Source organism: Colias eurytheme, chromosome 7, assembly GCF_061535395.1.
Source record: "Colias eurytheme isolate Ceu_HAF_F1 chromosome 7, ilColEury1 Martin Lab GWU primary, whole genome shotgun sequence".
Taxonomy (NCBI): Eukaryota; Metazoa; Arthropoda; class Insecta; order Lepidoptera; family Pieridae; genus Colias; species Colias eurytheme.
In genome coordinates this window covers 8,384,914-8,402,620 of record NC_142986.1, presented here as the reverse complement: position 1 = coordinate 8,402,620, position 17,707 = coordinate 8,384,914, and the positions used below count along the sequence as shown (strand labels likewise).

The window sequence follows — 17,707 nt, the reverse complement described above, 5'->3', positions numbered from 1 at the left end:
TATATCAAGTTCCCTTTATGAACGCGCGCGGTACGTTTTAAGATTTTCTTTGAAATTATTAAAGTTATTTCGAACAATGTTTAAAATTCTTGTAAAACTTACAGCTTTACAGTTTTAATTTTTACAACCAATATTTCTATCTTTTTTCTTCTTTAATCTTATAGTAGAGATGTGGAAGAGACGCAATATAGATTAAATAATTAATACATTTTATATTAATTATTATTATTATAATTTATGTAATGTTAGTAGGAATAAAGCCTTCATATTAATTAATTACTCATGAAAACCTATAGGTACGCATATTTCGTTTTATTTCAAAAATAAAAATATTGATAATACCTTTTTAATATGAAATCATTTATTTTTTATTCAACACTCGCAATATCATTTCCACGAAGTTTAGATTGCCAATATAAAATTAATTTATACCAACTATTTATTTTCAATATGAAAAGCAGTAATTCTGCGAACATTCTAAATCATAATTTTCTTAGTTCCCAGTATTTTCTTTCAAGTCTATTTATACCAAACAGCCAATTAAGTAGAAGCACTTAGAGAGCCTTAGCGAAGCAATAAGCTATAATAATTGGTACATCATTATCGACAACAGATCTAATCATATTTAAGCTGCTTATCCGAATAAAACAACGGCACAACAAAGACGAAGGGCTGGGTTCGCTTTGAAAGAGCTTGGTTTTCAGAGGACTGACTTCTCAAAGAAACGGAACAAAAGGGGCCCGTACTATGAACCCTGAGGGACGACCATTCAGAGAGTCACAATCACAAGCAAGCTTTTGCTTTGGTGTTTGATTTTCACTTCTTTCATTACGCGAATTTGATATGTTTTCGAGTTTGGACTTTCGGGGTTTGGAAAGGACTTTTAGGTAGGCGGATAGATATTGCTGTGAATAGATCTATTACTTATTCGGTTCTTGTATATTGTAAATATATTTTATTCAGGTATATCTTTTATCTTTTGTTTACAATAATAATATTTGTTATCTTCTCTGCTAGACATATGAATGGACAGATTAACAGAGTAATAGCGAAGCGCTTATTGAATCTTCAGTAAGATAACTTTTAAACTTTCTTATACACTACATACCTACATTTTAAGTTAAGTTTTGATTAGATACTTTTGATTGTAGAGATTCTCTACATCCAACGCAAAGCATTAAATTCAGAATAAATATGTAAAACACGCATCGTAGTAAAACCGAGGCCATAAATAAAAACCATTAAACCAAGCACATTCGGCACAGGGTAATTAAATTCAGACGCACCATTGTCACCGTTCGCTATAAGCGCTCATAAAAATTACAATATGTTCGAGTTTTATTAAACACGAAAGTAATATTACTGGAGTTTCATTTGGTCTTTTAGATATTAATCTGTGGATTGTTGTGTACATTTTTGTTCGGTCAAGTTATGTCGACTTATATAGCCGTCATTAAACAGTAATGTTGTGAAATGATAGTTTGTCATGAAATACGAAATATGGTGGTTACATTTTTACGTTTTATATAATTTTTGTCTGCTATTTTGGGCTATGCTGACATTATCATGTTGAGCAACTAAACCTTTTCAAGATGTTTAAAATATTAATATTGATTATTAATCACTGTTTTAGGTCGATGGTTTCAACAACATTTTGTGAAACAAAACCTTTTTAAGACGATGAAGATATAAATTATTCCATATATTAAAAAAGAAAAACAAATAAATGAAGCATTCGTATCTATTTTAACTAATGTGCAGTTGACCGTTAGACTGATTAGCTGATTATATTTGAAATTCACATCACAATTTGCGCATTTAATGTTCCATTGAACTCTAATTATAGTTAAATTTAACTATGTACGTGATAACCGTTTGGGGATTTATTTGGAATTTGCAGAATTTAATCAACCATTTTACAATGTCTTTTTATTACTTATAACGAATTGTAATGTGAAAATATTTTTTTATATATATATGTAGGAATTTATTTACCAAAATAAAATAAGGTATGTTCATATTTTTGCAAAAAGCCTACGACTAATGCTGACTTTGTTAAATAATATCTGTTAAACAGTATGAAAGTGAGTGTTTTTTGTATTTAAACGATGTGTTTCCTATTTCAAATTTACTTTTTTTATAATTTGGTGCATTATTATCTAATATCTAATATCTAATATCTTATCTTAATACTATTATAAAGGTGAAAGTTTGTAAGGATGTATGGATGTATGGATGTATGGATGTATGGATGTTTGTTACTCTTTCACGTAAAAACTACTGAACCGATTACAATGAAATTTAGCACACATATAGAGGGTAACTTGGATTAACACATAGGATAGGTTTTATCCCGGAAATCCCACGGGAACGGGAACTATGCGGGTTTTCCTTTGAAAACGCGGGCGAAGCCGCGGGCGGAAATCTAGTATATTATAAAGGCGAAAGTTTGTAAGGATGTATGGATGTATGGATGTTTGTTACTCTTTCACGTAAAAACTACTGAACCGATTACAATGAAATTTAGCACACATATAGAGGGTAACTTGGATTAACACATAGGATAGGTTTTATCCCGGAAATCCCACGGGAACGGGAACTATGCGGGTTTTCCTTTGAAAACGCGGGCGAAGCCGCGGGCGGAAATCTAGTTAGTACATATTTTAATAAAAGGACCAATGCACATGAAAACTGTTATCGTAATTTTGTGACACAGCAATAGAAGTGAGAAAGACATATATATATATATATATATATATATATGTATATATATACATAAATGTTTAAAAAAATAGTTAATTTAACAGGCTTGTAGGCCTACAGTATATTTGAGAAATATTGTATGATTAAAATAAACCTGAATCAAAGTAATTAACAGGTATTAATGTACGGTGAAGATTCTTTTTGTATATTATTGTATTGTATATCTGTGCATTGTACAATAAAGTGTTTTTTATTTATTTATTTTTTTATTTTATCAAAATTTAAAATCATATTCATAATAAAATTAACAATTAAAATATGACTAGTATTAATTAACCATACTCTGAACACCACGTATAACATAAAATTCTCAACTCACTACATTAAATACATATTAACGCTCTGAACGCAACACTGCAATTAAACTACACTACACACACGAAAGATTCATTAAAACATTTCAAATCATTAAAATGTAAACACATGTACATACGTCTTAAGATTACATACAAACTTCAAAGATCGCGTAACGCGTTTGATTATGTAGCGGATCGTGTAACCGTAGCGCTACGTCTACGCGCGGCGAGCCCCGTAACTCGACTGCCCGTTACTATAGCAGCAGACGGCTACGAGCTAAGCTACGGTTGTATATATTATGTCAACGCTCAGGCAGTGAAATATTCGCGGCAAACAGTCAAGGATTTTGATTGAGGAAGATGTTTTTGCTGGGAATTCGTAGCATAACCGATATGATGTATGGAAAAGAATACAAGAAATATTTAGACGTAGGCACAAAAACAGGATGTTTTTTGTTTCTTAGACTGGTTTATAGGTACATAATTGTATTTATATTAGACGCAATTTATTTGATTTGACAAGAGCATCTAACAAACGCAACCCTGACGAAAATACGTTAAAACTGTCAGATTTAAAAATTGTACAGTATAATGATTCAAAAGCTCTATTAAAAGAGTATGTTTGAATGATAGGTATGTAGAGTTTGAAATTTTCTAGTACAAATATATCACAGAATGTATAATTTATGTGTATTTATCAATGACACTATCTAAACATTAAATTAATAAAATTTCGGACTCAACTGAATTTCTTTATAAATTTTCCACCACTCACATACATTTTATTCCACTTTTACCTACCTTCCCCTAAAAATATGTTCTAAATAAAGATGGAGGTCAGTAAGACAATACATTTTCACGGAACTATTTACGTAATCTTTACGTAGGTACGGATGGTTGACAAGACCCTCATCCAACCCGACCCAAGCCGGAGGCATATTCATGCTTTTGTTAGCGTATGATTATTCCTTTCACATGTTGGGATTTCTCTTTAGCCGGGTTATAGTTATACGTGTGTATTATATGTATGTGTGTATAGGATGCGCAAAATAAATGTTTATTTGGTAAATCAAAGGAGCCTTCAAGCACTTACCTTGTGTAAATTTTAGAAAATTGTGTTACTGTTTCATATAATTTTATCATGTAAGGAATTTTAAATAATTTAATATGGCTTTTAAAGCGAATTTGAAAACCATATTGTTCCTAAATATATAGTAAATAGAAAAAAAAAACAAGTGCATGCAAGGCATAACTTTATTTTGCATAAAGCTCTCGTAATTTTTCCTGAACCGATTTCGTAAATTTTTATATATATAAGAATCAATAAAAATATATTCCTTCTAAACCTTTGGATCTAAAGTAACAATTCGACGTCAAATTACAACCCTATGACAGATGTACCGACCAATGACTTGTTCATAATTAATGAACCCGATACAATTCTATCAGGTATCACTTAAATATGCATTAAACCTGTACTTGATTGCTTTATTAAGGATTTGGTAAACAATTAATTATTTTGTTAGATATAAGGTGAGTTTATACAGTTCTTAGAAATTAAAAAAAAAATTATGAGCTTTTCGTAGTAGTAATTAAACTTTTATTTTTTGAAGTGAAACTTCTTTATCGGGGTTGGAAAAAAATGTAGTGTAACATTTTTCCGTTACGCGCCATCTTGTTTTTATCCCTACCACGCGTGATTGACGTATTTCTGTAAAGTTGCATATAGTAAATTATTTTTTGAAAAATAAGGTCATAAAGAAGTTTCACTTCTTACGTGTGTACACTAGTACACGCACACATTTTTTTTTTAAGTGGGGAAATCTTGCATGGCCTCCGGGGGAGGGGCCGTGGGTTATGTCGGATTCCTACCGACCAAAACCCCACTGTGTTCCGTCAAGCCGCATCAACGACGGGGCCACGGGTATGGTAGAATTCTTAGTATGTAGTAATTAAACTGAGATGACAGTATTACGATGAATTCCTATAAGGTGATATGCTGGTGGTTTGTCATATTGCAAATTTATTCTTGCTTATCGATATATCTTGCTTTCAAACAATAATAGTAAAAACCAACGACTAAAAGATAGGGTGTACAAAAAATTCGTTCAAGTAATTCAGTGTATTGGACAAAATAATCATATTTTGCTGTATTCAGTATTTGATAAAAAAAGCTCATGGTCTATGTACAGTCATTTAAGTCTATCACCGCAAAAGGCGCAAAATTATTTTTCAAACAACCTGTTACTATACAATAGCAACAAACAGGGGAAACTCATAAAAAATAACAACTTATTTATATCACAATTAGTAAACAAAAAAGTGCACTTTATTATTACAAATAAATGCACTGAAATATATTTTTATTCCAGCTAGTGGAGGCGGCGGCGGCGCCCACGTCACGACCTACGTAACAAAGTATAAGGTGACGAGTATATTTCTTCGCAATTATTATTCATACTTTCGTAAAATAACTTCTATTTTGCGTAGGCGATTATCTGGAAAGAAAATAAATGTTTACATTGAATAGATAGAGTATGGTGAAATGATTGGATGAATTAATGAAAAACTAGCCGTGCTTCGCGGTTTCACCCGCGTGGCTCCGCTCCTGTTGGCCTTAGCGTAATAATGTATAGCTTTCTTCGATAAATCTATACTAATATTATAAAGCTGAAGAGTTTGTTTGTTTGTTTGTTTGAACGCGCTAATCTCGGGAACTACTGGTCCGATTTGAAAAATTCTTTCGGTGTTAGATAGCCCATTTATCGAGGAAGGTTATAGGCTATATATCATCGCGCTACGACCAACAGGGGTGGAGCCACGGGGGTGAAACCGCGCGGAGCAGCTAGTGGGGTATATAACACCGAAAGAATTTTTCAAATCGGACCAGTATTTCCTGTGATTAGCGCGTTCAAACAAACAAATAAACAAACTCTTCAGCTAATATTAGTAAAGATACATATACCTATTTTTGAAAACATACCTACAATTTATTCATCTTAATTACCATAATAAAGGTTTGTCTTTATATCGCTTATACCGCTCTACAAACATAATTCTCATACGATAGTTTTAACAATACACGAGTGTAGCAACGGTTAAAAACTAGTAATAAAAAAACACGAAATATCCGACAATTTAAATTCAATTCAAATAATACGTGCTTAAGAGTGTCTTTTTGATAATTTCTTTTTACACTCAGATAGTAAAAACGGTACACTGCCTTGGTTCGTAGCCAAGTAAGCCGTGATGTCAACTGCACTAAAAGTAATTTTATTCTTAGCTTAGCCCTCATATTAGCAGATAAGGGAGTTAAGATTCTTGGTTTATGTCGAATTTGCAAGCAATTTAAGGTTTCAAATAGATAAGAAGATAGAGGGTATTTGAACAATAGGTAAAGAGTTTGTTTGTAAAGAAAAGTAGCTGTTTTTCATGCTAACATTATAATCCAACAGCCATCAATACCACGGTACTGAACTGTTTAATGGATTTGACTTTGACTGATATAATTTAAGAACGGATAAACTTTCATGCAATATTAAGTCTTAGAAAACGACAAGTTATTTTTGTTAATATCAGAGTGAGATCTACTAGAGAACAAGAATCTAGAAGAGAACTAAAAATCATATTCAGTGACCGTCAAGGCCACAGCATACGCCACTTACAAAAGCCTTAATTTATTAAAAGCAAAGTACCAAACACACCGACAATATTTAAAACTAAAAGTCACCGCTATCCGCAAACGCTGCAACAAAATTCAGTCCACACATTCTATCCATCTTTCCCCGATAGAGACAATAAATTGTATCGCCAGTGCAAACAGATTAACTCCGAAAGAAAAACTATTATCGTTACAGCTTCAATTAAGTACACCAAAGTTAAATGAAGTCTAGAAGTTTCGATTTAAACTTAGTTCACTTGGACACCGCATTCTTTACCGGTTCTCTCTGTCTTGGCTAAATTGAACTCGATTTAAGAATTGTTTTTATTGGGCGATTGTGCTATCAATTAACAAAAGAGATAAATAAATTATTAACATTAATTACCACACATTACTACTAGCACGACAAATTAACAATATGCAAAAGTACATAAACATTATCTACATTTATTATTTGCCATACGCAGCGAAAACTATTTTGGAGACACAGATAACCTACAACTTGATTATTGTTCTTACAATTGCCCATAAAAGCTACACAAGGCTTTAATTATTATATTTATACGTCTATCAACAATCTATACTTAAAATACTTATTTCACAATTAAGTGTGAAACCAGAACAAGCATGTAATATATAGCACAGTATTGACTCTACATAATATTAATATCAGTTCTATACAACTATTGCACACGACAGACTTCAATATGGTTTAATTCGGCGTCACAATAGTCGTTATCAATTCAATTGACTGATGTAATTTGCATGGCATAGAGAACATAATAGGTTATTAATTAAGATTTGGGACGACACGCTACCGTCCTAGTATAAAGAGCTACCGTTAATGTAGGCTTTCCCGGAAAATTATACGTATATAAATGGACAAAACATTCAGGAGTACAATTTGAGTGACAAATAATGTCTTCATGTTAACATCCAGAACAAGGTAGAGTTTTTAGTTTTTACCCTTAAAAATTGTAATTCGATTTACGAAGTAATTATTCTCCTTTGATGACTCATTTTATGGATTCAAATGATTTTAATTTTTAAGGCTATTCTTGAGTCTTAAATAAGATTATGGTAAAGTCATTTATTAAAATGGAAATAGACACATTAGTTTTATGAATCAGAATTCAGATCGCATTATCATATTATTTAGTCGTATTTTGTTGCTAATAAATAAAGTATCACATTATCTTTGTAGAGGCTGAAATGATGCAATTACATACGTATATTTCAACCACGTTCTATACCATTTGATTTCCAAATAAAATATATTCAAACTAAAACTCATCTGAACCTATAATAACAATTTTAATTATTCATATCATCACGAACTAATAACCATGAAAACCGTTTAACGCATGAGTAAACAAAATATAAACTCAATTGTATCAGTAGTTATTGCTAAATACCACATTTTTCAAAGTCATTAATTCGCCCACTAAGCTGTTATTCAATACCACACTTCCATGATTGGTTTTCACGCAAATCTAAACCTTATACTACGACAATAAGTTTCAATTTTCGCTCAGTGCTATAAAGTAGAATGTACTAAGTACTAACCCACGCTAAGCGCAATTGACAAAGACCTTGAGTGATTTTCTAATAAAGGCTCAACTTTGAATGGTTTTGCATTGACGTGTAGGTGTGACCTGTTTATCGTGACCAGGTCAGGTCAAACTAAACAATTATGAGTATTATATAACCGTGATTAATGTACTGCATGCTAATAAAATGTTATTGATACAGAAAATTATTGTAAAACACGATACTTAATATTGTGCCTGAAATAAATAATACTGATGACTGATGAGGTGTTTTTCTGTTCATCTTGTTTCTTTACAGCTTTTTACTTTCAACTATTGACAGAAATCGCCTTTAGTATGTTGCTAGGGTAGCCTAGATTGTAGAATCAACTGACGTTCAAATGTTTTAGTCACAAAAAGATAACAAAAGAAACACATAATAATTAATGAAATGATATCAGGACCTTATATGTATTATAATTAAGAGTATATAAACTGGCATTAAAATTTTTGTAATATTATCCTAAATAAGAATAATATACTTATTTTTTTATTTGTTAATATCCCATCTAATATAGTTTTTCGGCGTTACAAATAAGAACTTAATTTTATTTCCTCATTTCTATAATTTATAAAACAGCATACATTTTCACATGTTAACTATTAAAAACCCGCGTTTCCCTTTATTTACCTCTACGTGAAACTCATCTCAGTGATGTGGTGTCACTATAACCGTGTGCCGGTTACTAGGCAACGGCACGTAGGTGAAATTAGAAAATTTCACCCTTTGAAACAAATTGCTAACATACCAATTAAATAACGTGTTACAGCTTTTAGCAAGATGCCGGAGTGTTTTATGCTTGTTTATTTTTGTGGTATTTTTAATGCTCACTAATATAAGATAGGTACTTTAATTGGTACCTACAGAGTTTAATTAGAAATACAGTTATTAAACGATATGACGTCCTTTAATTAAATAAGTTATAGTCTTTGTTTTTGAAGTGAAACTTCTTTATCGGGGTTGGAAAAAAATTCAGTGTAACATTTTTTCGTTACGCGCCATCTTTTTCTTATCCCTACCACGTGTGCTTCGACGTATTTCTGTAAAGTTGCATAAAGTAAGTAAATTATTTTTTGAAAAATAAGGTCATAAAGAAGTTTCACTTCTTACGTGTGTACACTAGTACCTACACGCACACATTTTTTCTTAAAAAGTCTGTTAAATACTTCTAATCATAATAAATAGACACAAATATAAATTATTTGTTCATATAAAGTGTAAGCCTATTCAGTATTCATGTTTTTGTAAGTAAATAAAATTGATTTCATCCGAAACTTATCAACAAATAACGTTTAAACATCACAACTAACAAAGACTTGAATATATTTCAAATCCTTTGAACTTTAAATTAAACTTCAATTTTAGTTCAAAGCTGAATACGGAGATATGGCGTAATGAATTCTCATATAACGACATTTTAGTTTCTATACAGCTCGGAACGTGTGGAAATGATAATATTTTAAGCAGGAATATGGTTTGATTAAACCAGCGAGTGTCTCGTTTACAAAGAGTTTATGGTATTACATTTGCAGGTGAAGTTAATATGGCACCTGGATTATGAAATAAGATAGGGTTTTCGTTTTTACGTAGGTATAATATATAGGTAATTTAAAACTTGACAGAAAATTCTGAAAAAAAAAACTTAACGTTGAATATTTTTGAGATAAGACCATCTCATATTATATATTTATTTTATGAGTAAAAAACAAAAATATAAAAAAAATAAAAAAGGTTCTAGCAGAGCGTGGTTTCGATCCACGGACCTCTGGGTTATGGGCCCAGCACGCTTCCACTGCGCCACTCTGCTCTTCTATTGCAATGTCGAAATTACCGTAGTAAAGCTGAACTTCATCATATGAGCTAATGTGAACCATTATTGCGTCATCTTCGTAACGTGACTCACATGTGCAAATTATTATCACATTATTATCATAGATCGGCAAATATAGTAAATTATTACTCGCATTTATATTAATTATAAAAAAAATAATCGTAATATTTTGCTACATGTACCATATTATTAGACATTTTGTATGAACCGCTAGCCGCTAGCCGCTCCCCGGCTTCGCACTGGTTGGCTACTTGCAAAATACCTTTTATTTTTTTTCTATAGTGGGGAAATCTTCCAAAGATACCCACGGCCCCCGGGGAAGGAGCCGTGGGTTATGTCGGATTCTTACCGACTAAAACCCCACTGTGTTCCGTCGAGCCGCTTATGATTAGGGCATGCAGAACCGGATCCGGTTCCAAGTTTCTGAAACCCGGTTCCAAATCGAGCTCAGAACCGGGTAGAACCGGGTTACCCGGTTCTTTTAGAATACTTCGGAAAAAATACGAAATTAAACAAAAGTAACTGTAAAAGTACCTGATAGGCCTTTATTTTACGCGGCTTGTGTCTTATTTTATTAAATTAATAAAGAAACAAAATTTCAATACTTCTCTTTATTTATCAGTCTTATAAAAGTACCTTGGCCCTTAGTCAAACGTCAGTATCGCCGAGGAATAGAAATTGCTAACGCTAATTATTGACATAAGCTCATGATATTTTGGTAATGGTTCGGTCACACTACCAACGACGATGACGACCACGACCAAAATTCAAATCTTGCCAAAATTTATTCAAAATAAAATATTTAAATCTCCCGTCATTACGGTACTCGGAAAAAAATTAATTCGAGGTCAATTAATAAAAAAATAGTTTTTTTTTTGCGATTTTCGCCGAGACGGTAAGTTTATCATACAATCACCTGGAACCAAAATTACAAATTACATCATAAAATTATCTATAAAAAAGGTTAAATATATTTTTTCCTAGGAGCTACCGTTTCTACGAAAAACCTATTTTTTATCCATTGATCTCGAAAACATTTTTTTAATTGTGTTTTGCACAATTTATTTAATTTCGACTGGATGAAAACTTTGTTCGTGGTCGTCGTCGTCGTTGGTAGTGTGACCGAATCCTTAGGCAAAACATCATAGGCTTATGTCAATATGTATCGATAGCGTATTCTATTCCTTAGCGTTTTGACGGTTGTCTCGGCCGCGGCGCTCTTGTTATCATAATATCACATAACACATATTAAGAAAAAACATGAAAAGTACCCAGCTGTAGGTTTTGAGTCCCATGCGAATGACGAAATTTTCGAAAATGTCCAAAGGCTGTATCTTTTGATGCGTTGGCTTGTGAGTTCGACTTTTTCACATAAAAGGGACCGAAGACTTGAGTATTCGATATAAATTTCAGCTTGATACCAAAAACAAAAACATGACTGGATCATTAAATATGAATCAGTAAAATTAACAGCTTTTCAAATTCACGAGAAATCTAATAAAAATATTTCTGTAGCCTAATTTTTGTCATTTTCAAAGCCTAATTTTTTTTGGTAATACAACCGTAGGAAACTTATAGCATCTAAGGTTAGACAACCAATCGGAGCCACGTTTGAGGCGTGGCACGAAAATTCGCGATGCACGTGAGTCTGACGTTGCCAGATACAATAAATTTGTTAAAATAATGCAGCAAAATATAAATAATACTTTATATTTTAATATTTTGGTCGGAACCGGGAGAACCGGGTTTCATACTATTCAGACCCGGTTCTCAAGATCATCAAAAAACCCGGGTTTACCCGGGTTTTTCGGAACCGGGTAAACCCGGGTGCATGCCCTACTTATGATGGGGCCGCGGGTATTGGTTAGGTTATTGGTTAGGTCCGCGACACTTGCAAAATACCTACTACTTATTAAAGATTTAGTTTTTGAGGTAAACTATAACAAACAAATCTATAATAGAATCTAAAAGTAGATACTTATTAGACAATGAACTTTTAGACGGTTTTTAAACTTAATACATATTACCCTTTTTACCTGACATGAATAATTCATAATTTTAAAATCAACTAGCGGTCCGCCCCGGCTTCGCCCGTGGTACATATTTTCGTTTTCTCTACATAAAAACCATCCTCGTACTTCAAGGAATATAATAAAAAAAGAATTATCGAAATCGGTTCAGCCGTTCTCGAGTTATGCGCTTACCAACACATTTTGCGATTCATTTTTATATATAAGAAGATGAAGAAACATGTTTGTTTTCATACACGAGGTTATCCAACCAGACCCATAAATACATCCCCCATTACGGCAAAATTAAAATGACCGCCTGATTTCCCTTAAAAAAACATGGGCCAAAATGTAATGGAGAGAAGATTTATCCCCATATCCCGGTTCACAAGAGAATGTGAATATATTGTACAGGCTTTAATTATAAGTAATGTGGGGATTATCTTGTATCTGAAATTTTGTCGAGGATAAAACTCGTGGTCACTTCTAGTTGTGTGTAGTTATGTGTAGTTACTACTGTATGTAGAATGGACGTATTCAAATCTATACTTAATACTAGCGGTCCGCCCCGGCTTCGCCCGTGGTACATATTTACGTTTTCTCTATAGGTACATAAGAACCATCCTCGTACTTCAAGGAATATAATAAAAAAAGAATTATCGAAATCGGTTCAGCCGTTCTCAAGTTATGCGCTTACCAACACATTTTGGGATTCATTTTTATATATAAAGATTATAAAGCTGAAGAGTTTGTTTGTTTGAACGCACTAATCTCAGGAACTGGTCCGAAAAATTCTTTCGGTGTTAGTAACCCATTTATCGAGGAAGGCTATAGGTACGCTATAGGAACTATCATCACGCTAAGACCGACAGGAGCGGAGCAATGCGGGCAATACCGCAGGGCACAGCTAGTATATAATATATATAGACTTTAACAACTTAGATGCTATTGAGGATTTGAAGAATATTGATTCTTATAATTCTAGGTAAGAAATATAATAAGTCTCAGTAAACTGTACATATAGAGTCCAGTATTACCTGACCTCTTCATACTTACCACTAATAACCTATCATTGAGAGGGAAATGGTTCATGCTCGACTAGATAAATCATGTCCAATTTAACTTGATCCCCACAGAACCCTATTTGCAACAGACACGAGGAACAAATTGAGGTCTTTGTAAAATGGTTCATGAAATCAGTGGTTTGGAAGAGCATGATAAGTAAACTGCGTTATGGATAGCTTATGGAATCGAAATTAATTTAGTTCAGTTACAGGAACTTCGGCTTTAATGCGAGTGAATTAAAAACTACAATTGTCTGGATTTTCTTTCAATAATGTCGTGAAAAGCGAAAGAATTCGTGTCGTCTGTTACTTTTTCATTGTTAGCTTTAATGGGATTGTAAATGTTCATACGGTTAAACTGCATTGTTATCCGCAAATGCATTTACATAATAAGGTTTTTATTTCGATTATTAGAGGAAAACGTTCTTATTTTTAAATACTATTTGTACATTTTCAGATTCAGATATACAATTTCTGTATTCATACATTTTTCGGTTAAGTTTATTGGTATTAAGATGTTAACAGTGAAGTTCCTAATTGTCATATTTTCGTATTTCATGTTTATCTGCTTTTTAACTAAAATATTTATTTTTTATAAGAGTGATTTCAATATAAATGTTACCTATAGCTTTAGGTCTTGGAAATACACCTGTTAGTGACGAACAAGGTAAATATAAAAGCATAATAAGAACGTTTCTATGAAAAAATTAAGCACAGTTAAAACTCTTTGTGTATGAATGATTAAACCAATTAAGGGGAGATTTTTTCCGTATTTAATTCTAATACATGTTTGATACTCTGTGAGGGTTATTGTATGAAGCTTTTCCAGTTATAGCGGTGATTTTAAATTAGAGAGCAGAGCGGATTCGCGTTAACAAATCAGATTTTTATACCAAAATAAGCCATTTCTTTCAGAAGAGGAACATTATGACAGATCAAAAACGGTTTCATATATAGCCCTATCAATATTTATCTTATGCTTTTTTATCGCAGTATTGCTCGTCACAAGAAACTTTTAATTAAATATTTCTGATCACATTTCTTAAATGAGCTGTAATATTCCAATAACCAAAATAAAATAGATATTTAACACCAATATAATATTCTAAGACAATTTAAGCAAGCAAATATACCGTACAAAAAATGTACCATACACATAGAAAAACTACCATTGCATCTCACAACTTTCCTTCTCGCTCCTCTCATGTCCTCACGTGTAAAATCCCTCAAAGCCCAGCATCCCTCGTGTCTGTCCGCTAATAGGACGGCAGAATTTACATAACCCTCAATTACAGCTGGATTTAAAGTGTCCGTCAAAACGGAATAAAACCGAGGACGTAACGAGTTAAAACTTTCCGGACGTAGTGGATTGCAATGTACATTGTAACGGACTTTAAATTATGAGAGGTTTTAAATGTATTGATGACATGATTAAATAATAACTATAAGGCATAAATAATAAATATAACTATAAGAAAAAAAAAATGAACTCACTGAGTAAGGTATGCTTTACTATTCTGATACCTAAGAACTTAATATTTTATCACATAATAACCATTCATGAAAAACAAAGGTCGTTGTCAATTATTTACATGACTTAAATTCAGTAAGTAACACTTCATAGTACAACTAAGATCGTATGACTTTCATCCTTAGATGTGGCAATACAGACCAAACACAAGAATACATTAGCCACGCTAGTTATTTGTCCATCAAATATTTGCTACAATTTGTCCAGTAGCTGAGTTAGGAATTACCTGGATTAGCATATTGATTGTTTACAGACGTGTCTGACCCCCTGGGGGCTCGACAGTGGGACTGCTAGATTTGCTTTGAATGTAGGGGACAATGTATGTGAATGCGTATGTGATTTCATCTTAATTTTATTAGAAATTTAAACATCTTTGGATACAAGTGTTCAGAACCCAAATGATGATTTACAGGAATCAATCGAAACTTCTAATACATTATATGTTTTTAATAATAGTGATTATGATGATAACTTACTGCATCTATATATTCTATGGAATTATGATAGAAGTTGCAGGGGTTATTTTATCTATTCGTCATTTAAAGTTTAATAATTATTAGTACCTATAAATGCACATGTTAAAATATTAACAACGAACTCCATACGTCTTTTAATTCCTAGGAAAGAATTTTACGATTATATAATGTACGATATTAAAAACACCCATATGTGTCCTAACAAGCATAAAATAAAGCGATAGCAATCCAAAACAGTCTCGATCCAAACATCAATTTCCAAAGAGCCTAATGTAATTTGTTAGCACGTCAATCATAAGAGACGCAGGTGTGAAGCACTTACAAAGATCTTTTGCCAGAACATTCACTAGGCTCCGATGTTGGCTCCGATGCACTCACAATTTTGTTAACACCATTATTCCTTCACGTTTTGGGTATTATAACCTCTAATGGACGTGTCAAGTTCCATCTTGAATTTATTTTGATATTCTTTGGTATCATTTTCTGTTCGGTTTGCAGTTTACACAATGTTAGTTAGACTTCTTTATTTCGTGTTTGTTAATACATTTTTATTTTGAGTGACTAAAACAGTATTATCATCTGAATAATCATCAACTAGAATACAATAAATATAAATTAAAAATATTAACAAGTTGTTTGTTTCGTCGTATAATTATATCAACTGGGTCGTGGATTGCTTCTTCTCTTTTCTTCTAATTCTACAAAGTTACCAACCACCGTAAATCACGTGCGTTCACCATTGAGATATACATATGGAGACGACACCGCCTACATCACTTATGTTCCGCTCAACATAAGCCATATGGCTTAACTGCACGCTCATTTTTTATTTGTTTTAAAGTGAAACGCAGCAAATATGCCTTCGTGTGTGTTACGATATTGCACAAATAATACAAATAATACAGAAAAGTGACTAACATAACTTTTCATCGGTAAGTACCTAAGTAGATAATAATTTTTAAAACTTAGAGCAAAAAAATGGCGCACAGGTTTTGTTCGTGGTGTCTCCTCCATACGTAGTAATATTATCTCAATGGCGTTCACATATTTTTTACCTTGTCTCACAATTTAAAAAAGCTACAAATCATAAAAATCTGATAATTTCATAATTATCCTCATGTCTGCTAAAGGATTCATACATTCATGATGTATGGTCCGCATATTATCACCTACGGTAATTGCATTTCTACACCTGAATTATTGCCTAGGTTATGCAGACGGTATTGTCTGGGGCCATGTTTACGGTAGAATGTTCTAGCAAATATTGGATGTTTTAATGTTATCTGTGTTTCGTTACTTTAACGTGTGTTTGCTGTGTAACGTTTTGAACAATTAAATTCAGAATTAGATTTGGATCGAAATGATCGAATGATTCTGTTATTGTATTCATTATATCCGACTTTGAATAGGAAGAAGAAGAAGAAGATTGTTATTGATGTAAAAAATAAAATAATGCACTTGAAAGGAGATTCAATATTTAAGCGTCGGTAAAGCGAGATTTTATCATCTAACTGAATCCAAATATTTATTTCCAGGATTATATTATTTTATTGTCATTTTTGTTAAGAGAATAAAACCTAATTAATAATTTATTGACTGAAGCGAGTGAAGCTTTGCTTGTGCTTTTAAACAAAGTTTTTTCAACTTTGTTAAACAAACTTCAAATATAAATTGTATAGAGCACGCTTAAGATTTAATATTTCGTGTCAAACCTATTACGTCTCATTCTTTGTTGTATAAATCAATAGTAATGAAGAATTAGGATAGTAGTTATAGTTCACGCAAAGATAACCTCTGCTAGTAAATAGTCAAAGTATATTCTCGAATCAAACCACCACAAGACACGTCACAATACTTCACGACTCACGAATAAGAGTAACGTCTATCGCCTTTTCAATAGTAAGTTTTGCAAATCTAAGCAAAGTTCTCACTTCCTCGATATTCGCAATTTATTTAAGTCCTGATAAATTGCCCCGGAACACGGATGCAATGTTCCCGCAATCCAAATTGCAATTTTATCGTTGGTTTTGATCAAAAACACATTTAAATGATTTATTTCTTTTACTTTGCTTCCGTAATACAATGTTCGGAATGTAACAATCATTGTTTTAAATGTTTATTGCAGATAAGAATTTGAATGTCCCATTGGTGTGTATGGTCAATGCTTTTTTAGTTCTTTGATCGATTTTCTTTGCAGGAAAGAGCTTTTTGTCCTGCTGTACAAGATATTTTTTAATATTAGTACTGGAAACTAATTTGACACTGCTATCTATTCACATATTGATGTCTAAGTAATAAGAAAAAAAAACAATGGAGCTCCTGTAAGTCTATCTGTTCATAAATCGTTATTGAATTAAAATGAGTTTGGTAGACGTTATCGTACTATTTAGATTGTTTTGGAACCTCAAATTAAATTGCCCAAATAGGATGAATATAGACATAAACATATTTGACAGATATTGAGCAAAATTACTTTGTCCGTAGGC

The 17,707-nt window shown here is 32.4% G+C and overlaps 1 protein-coding gene and 1 non-coding gene across 7 annotated transcripts in view; both read right to left on the bottom strand.

Moving 5' to 3' along the window:
- Nucleotides 1-17,707, bottom strand: part of LOC149907196 (uncharacterized protein CG43867) — a 245,344-nt gene that overhangs the window by 104,035 nt on the left and 123,602 nt on the right. Inside the window, exon 1 of one of the 6 annotated variants that reach the window (XM_090103575.1) lies at nucleotides 3,083-3,164. The exons of the other annotated variants lie outside the window; for them this stretch is intronic. The gene's annotated coding sequence lies outside the window, so the exon portion shown is untranslated. Of the gene's footprint in view, nucleotides 1-3,082; nucleotides 3,165-17,707 lie in introns of those variants that run through there. 6 annotated transcript variants of the gene reach the window in all.
- Nucleotides 10,046-10,117, bottom strand: TRNAM-CAU (transfer RNA methionine (anticodon CAU)). The gene has a single exon. It is a non-coding gene; the product is annotated as a tRNA-Met (tRNA).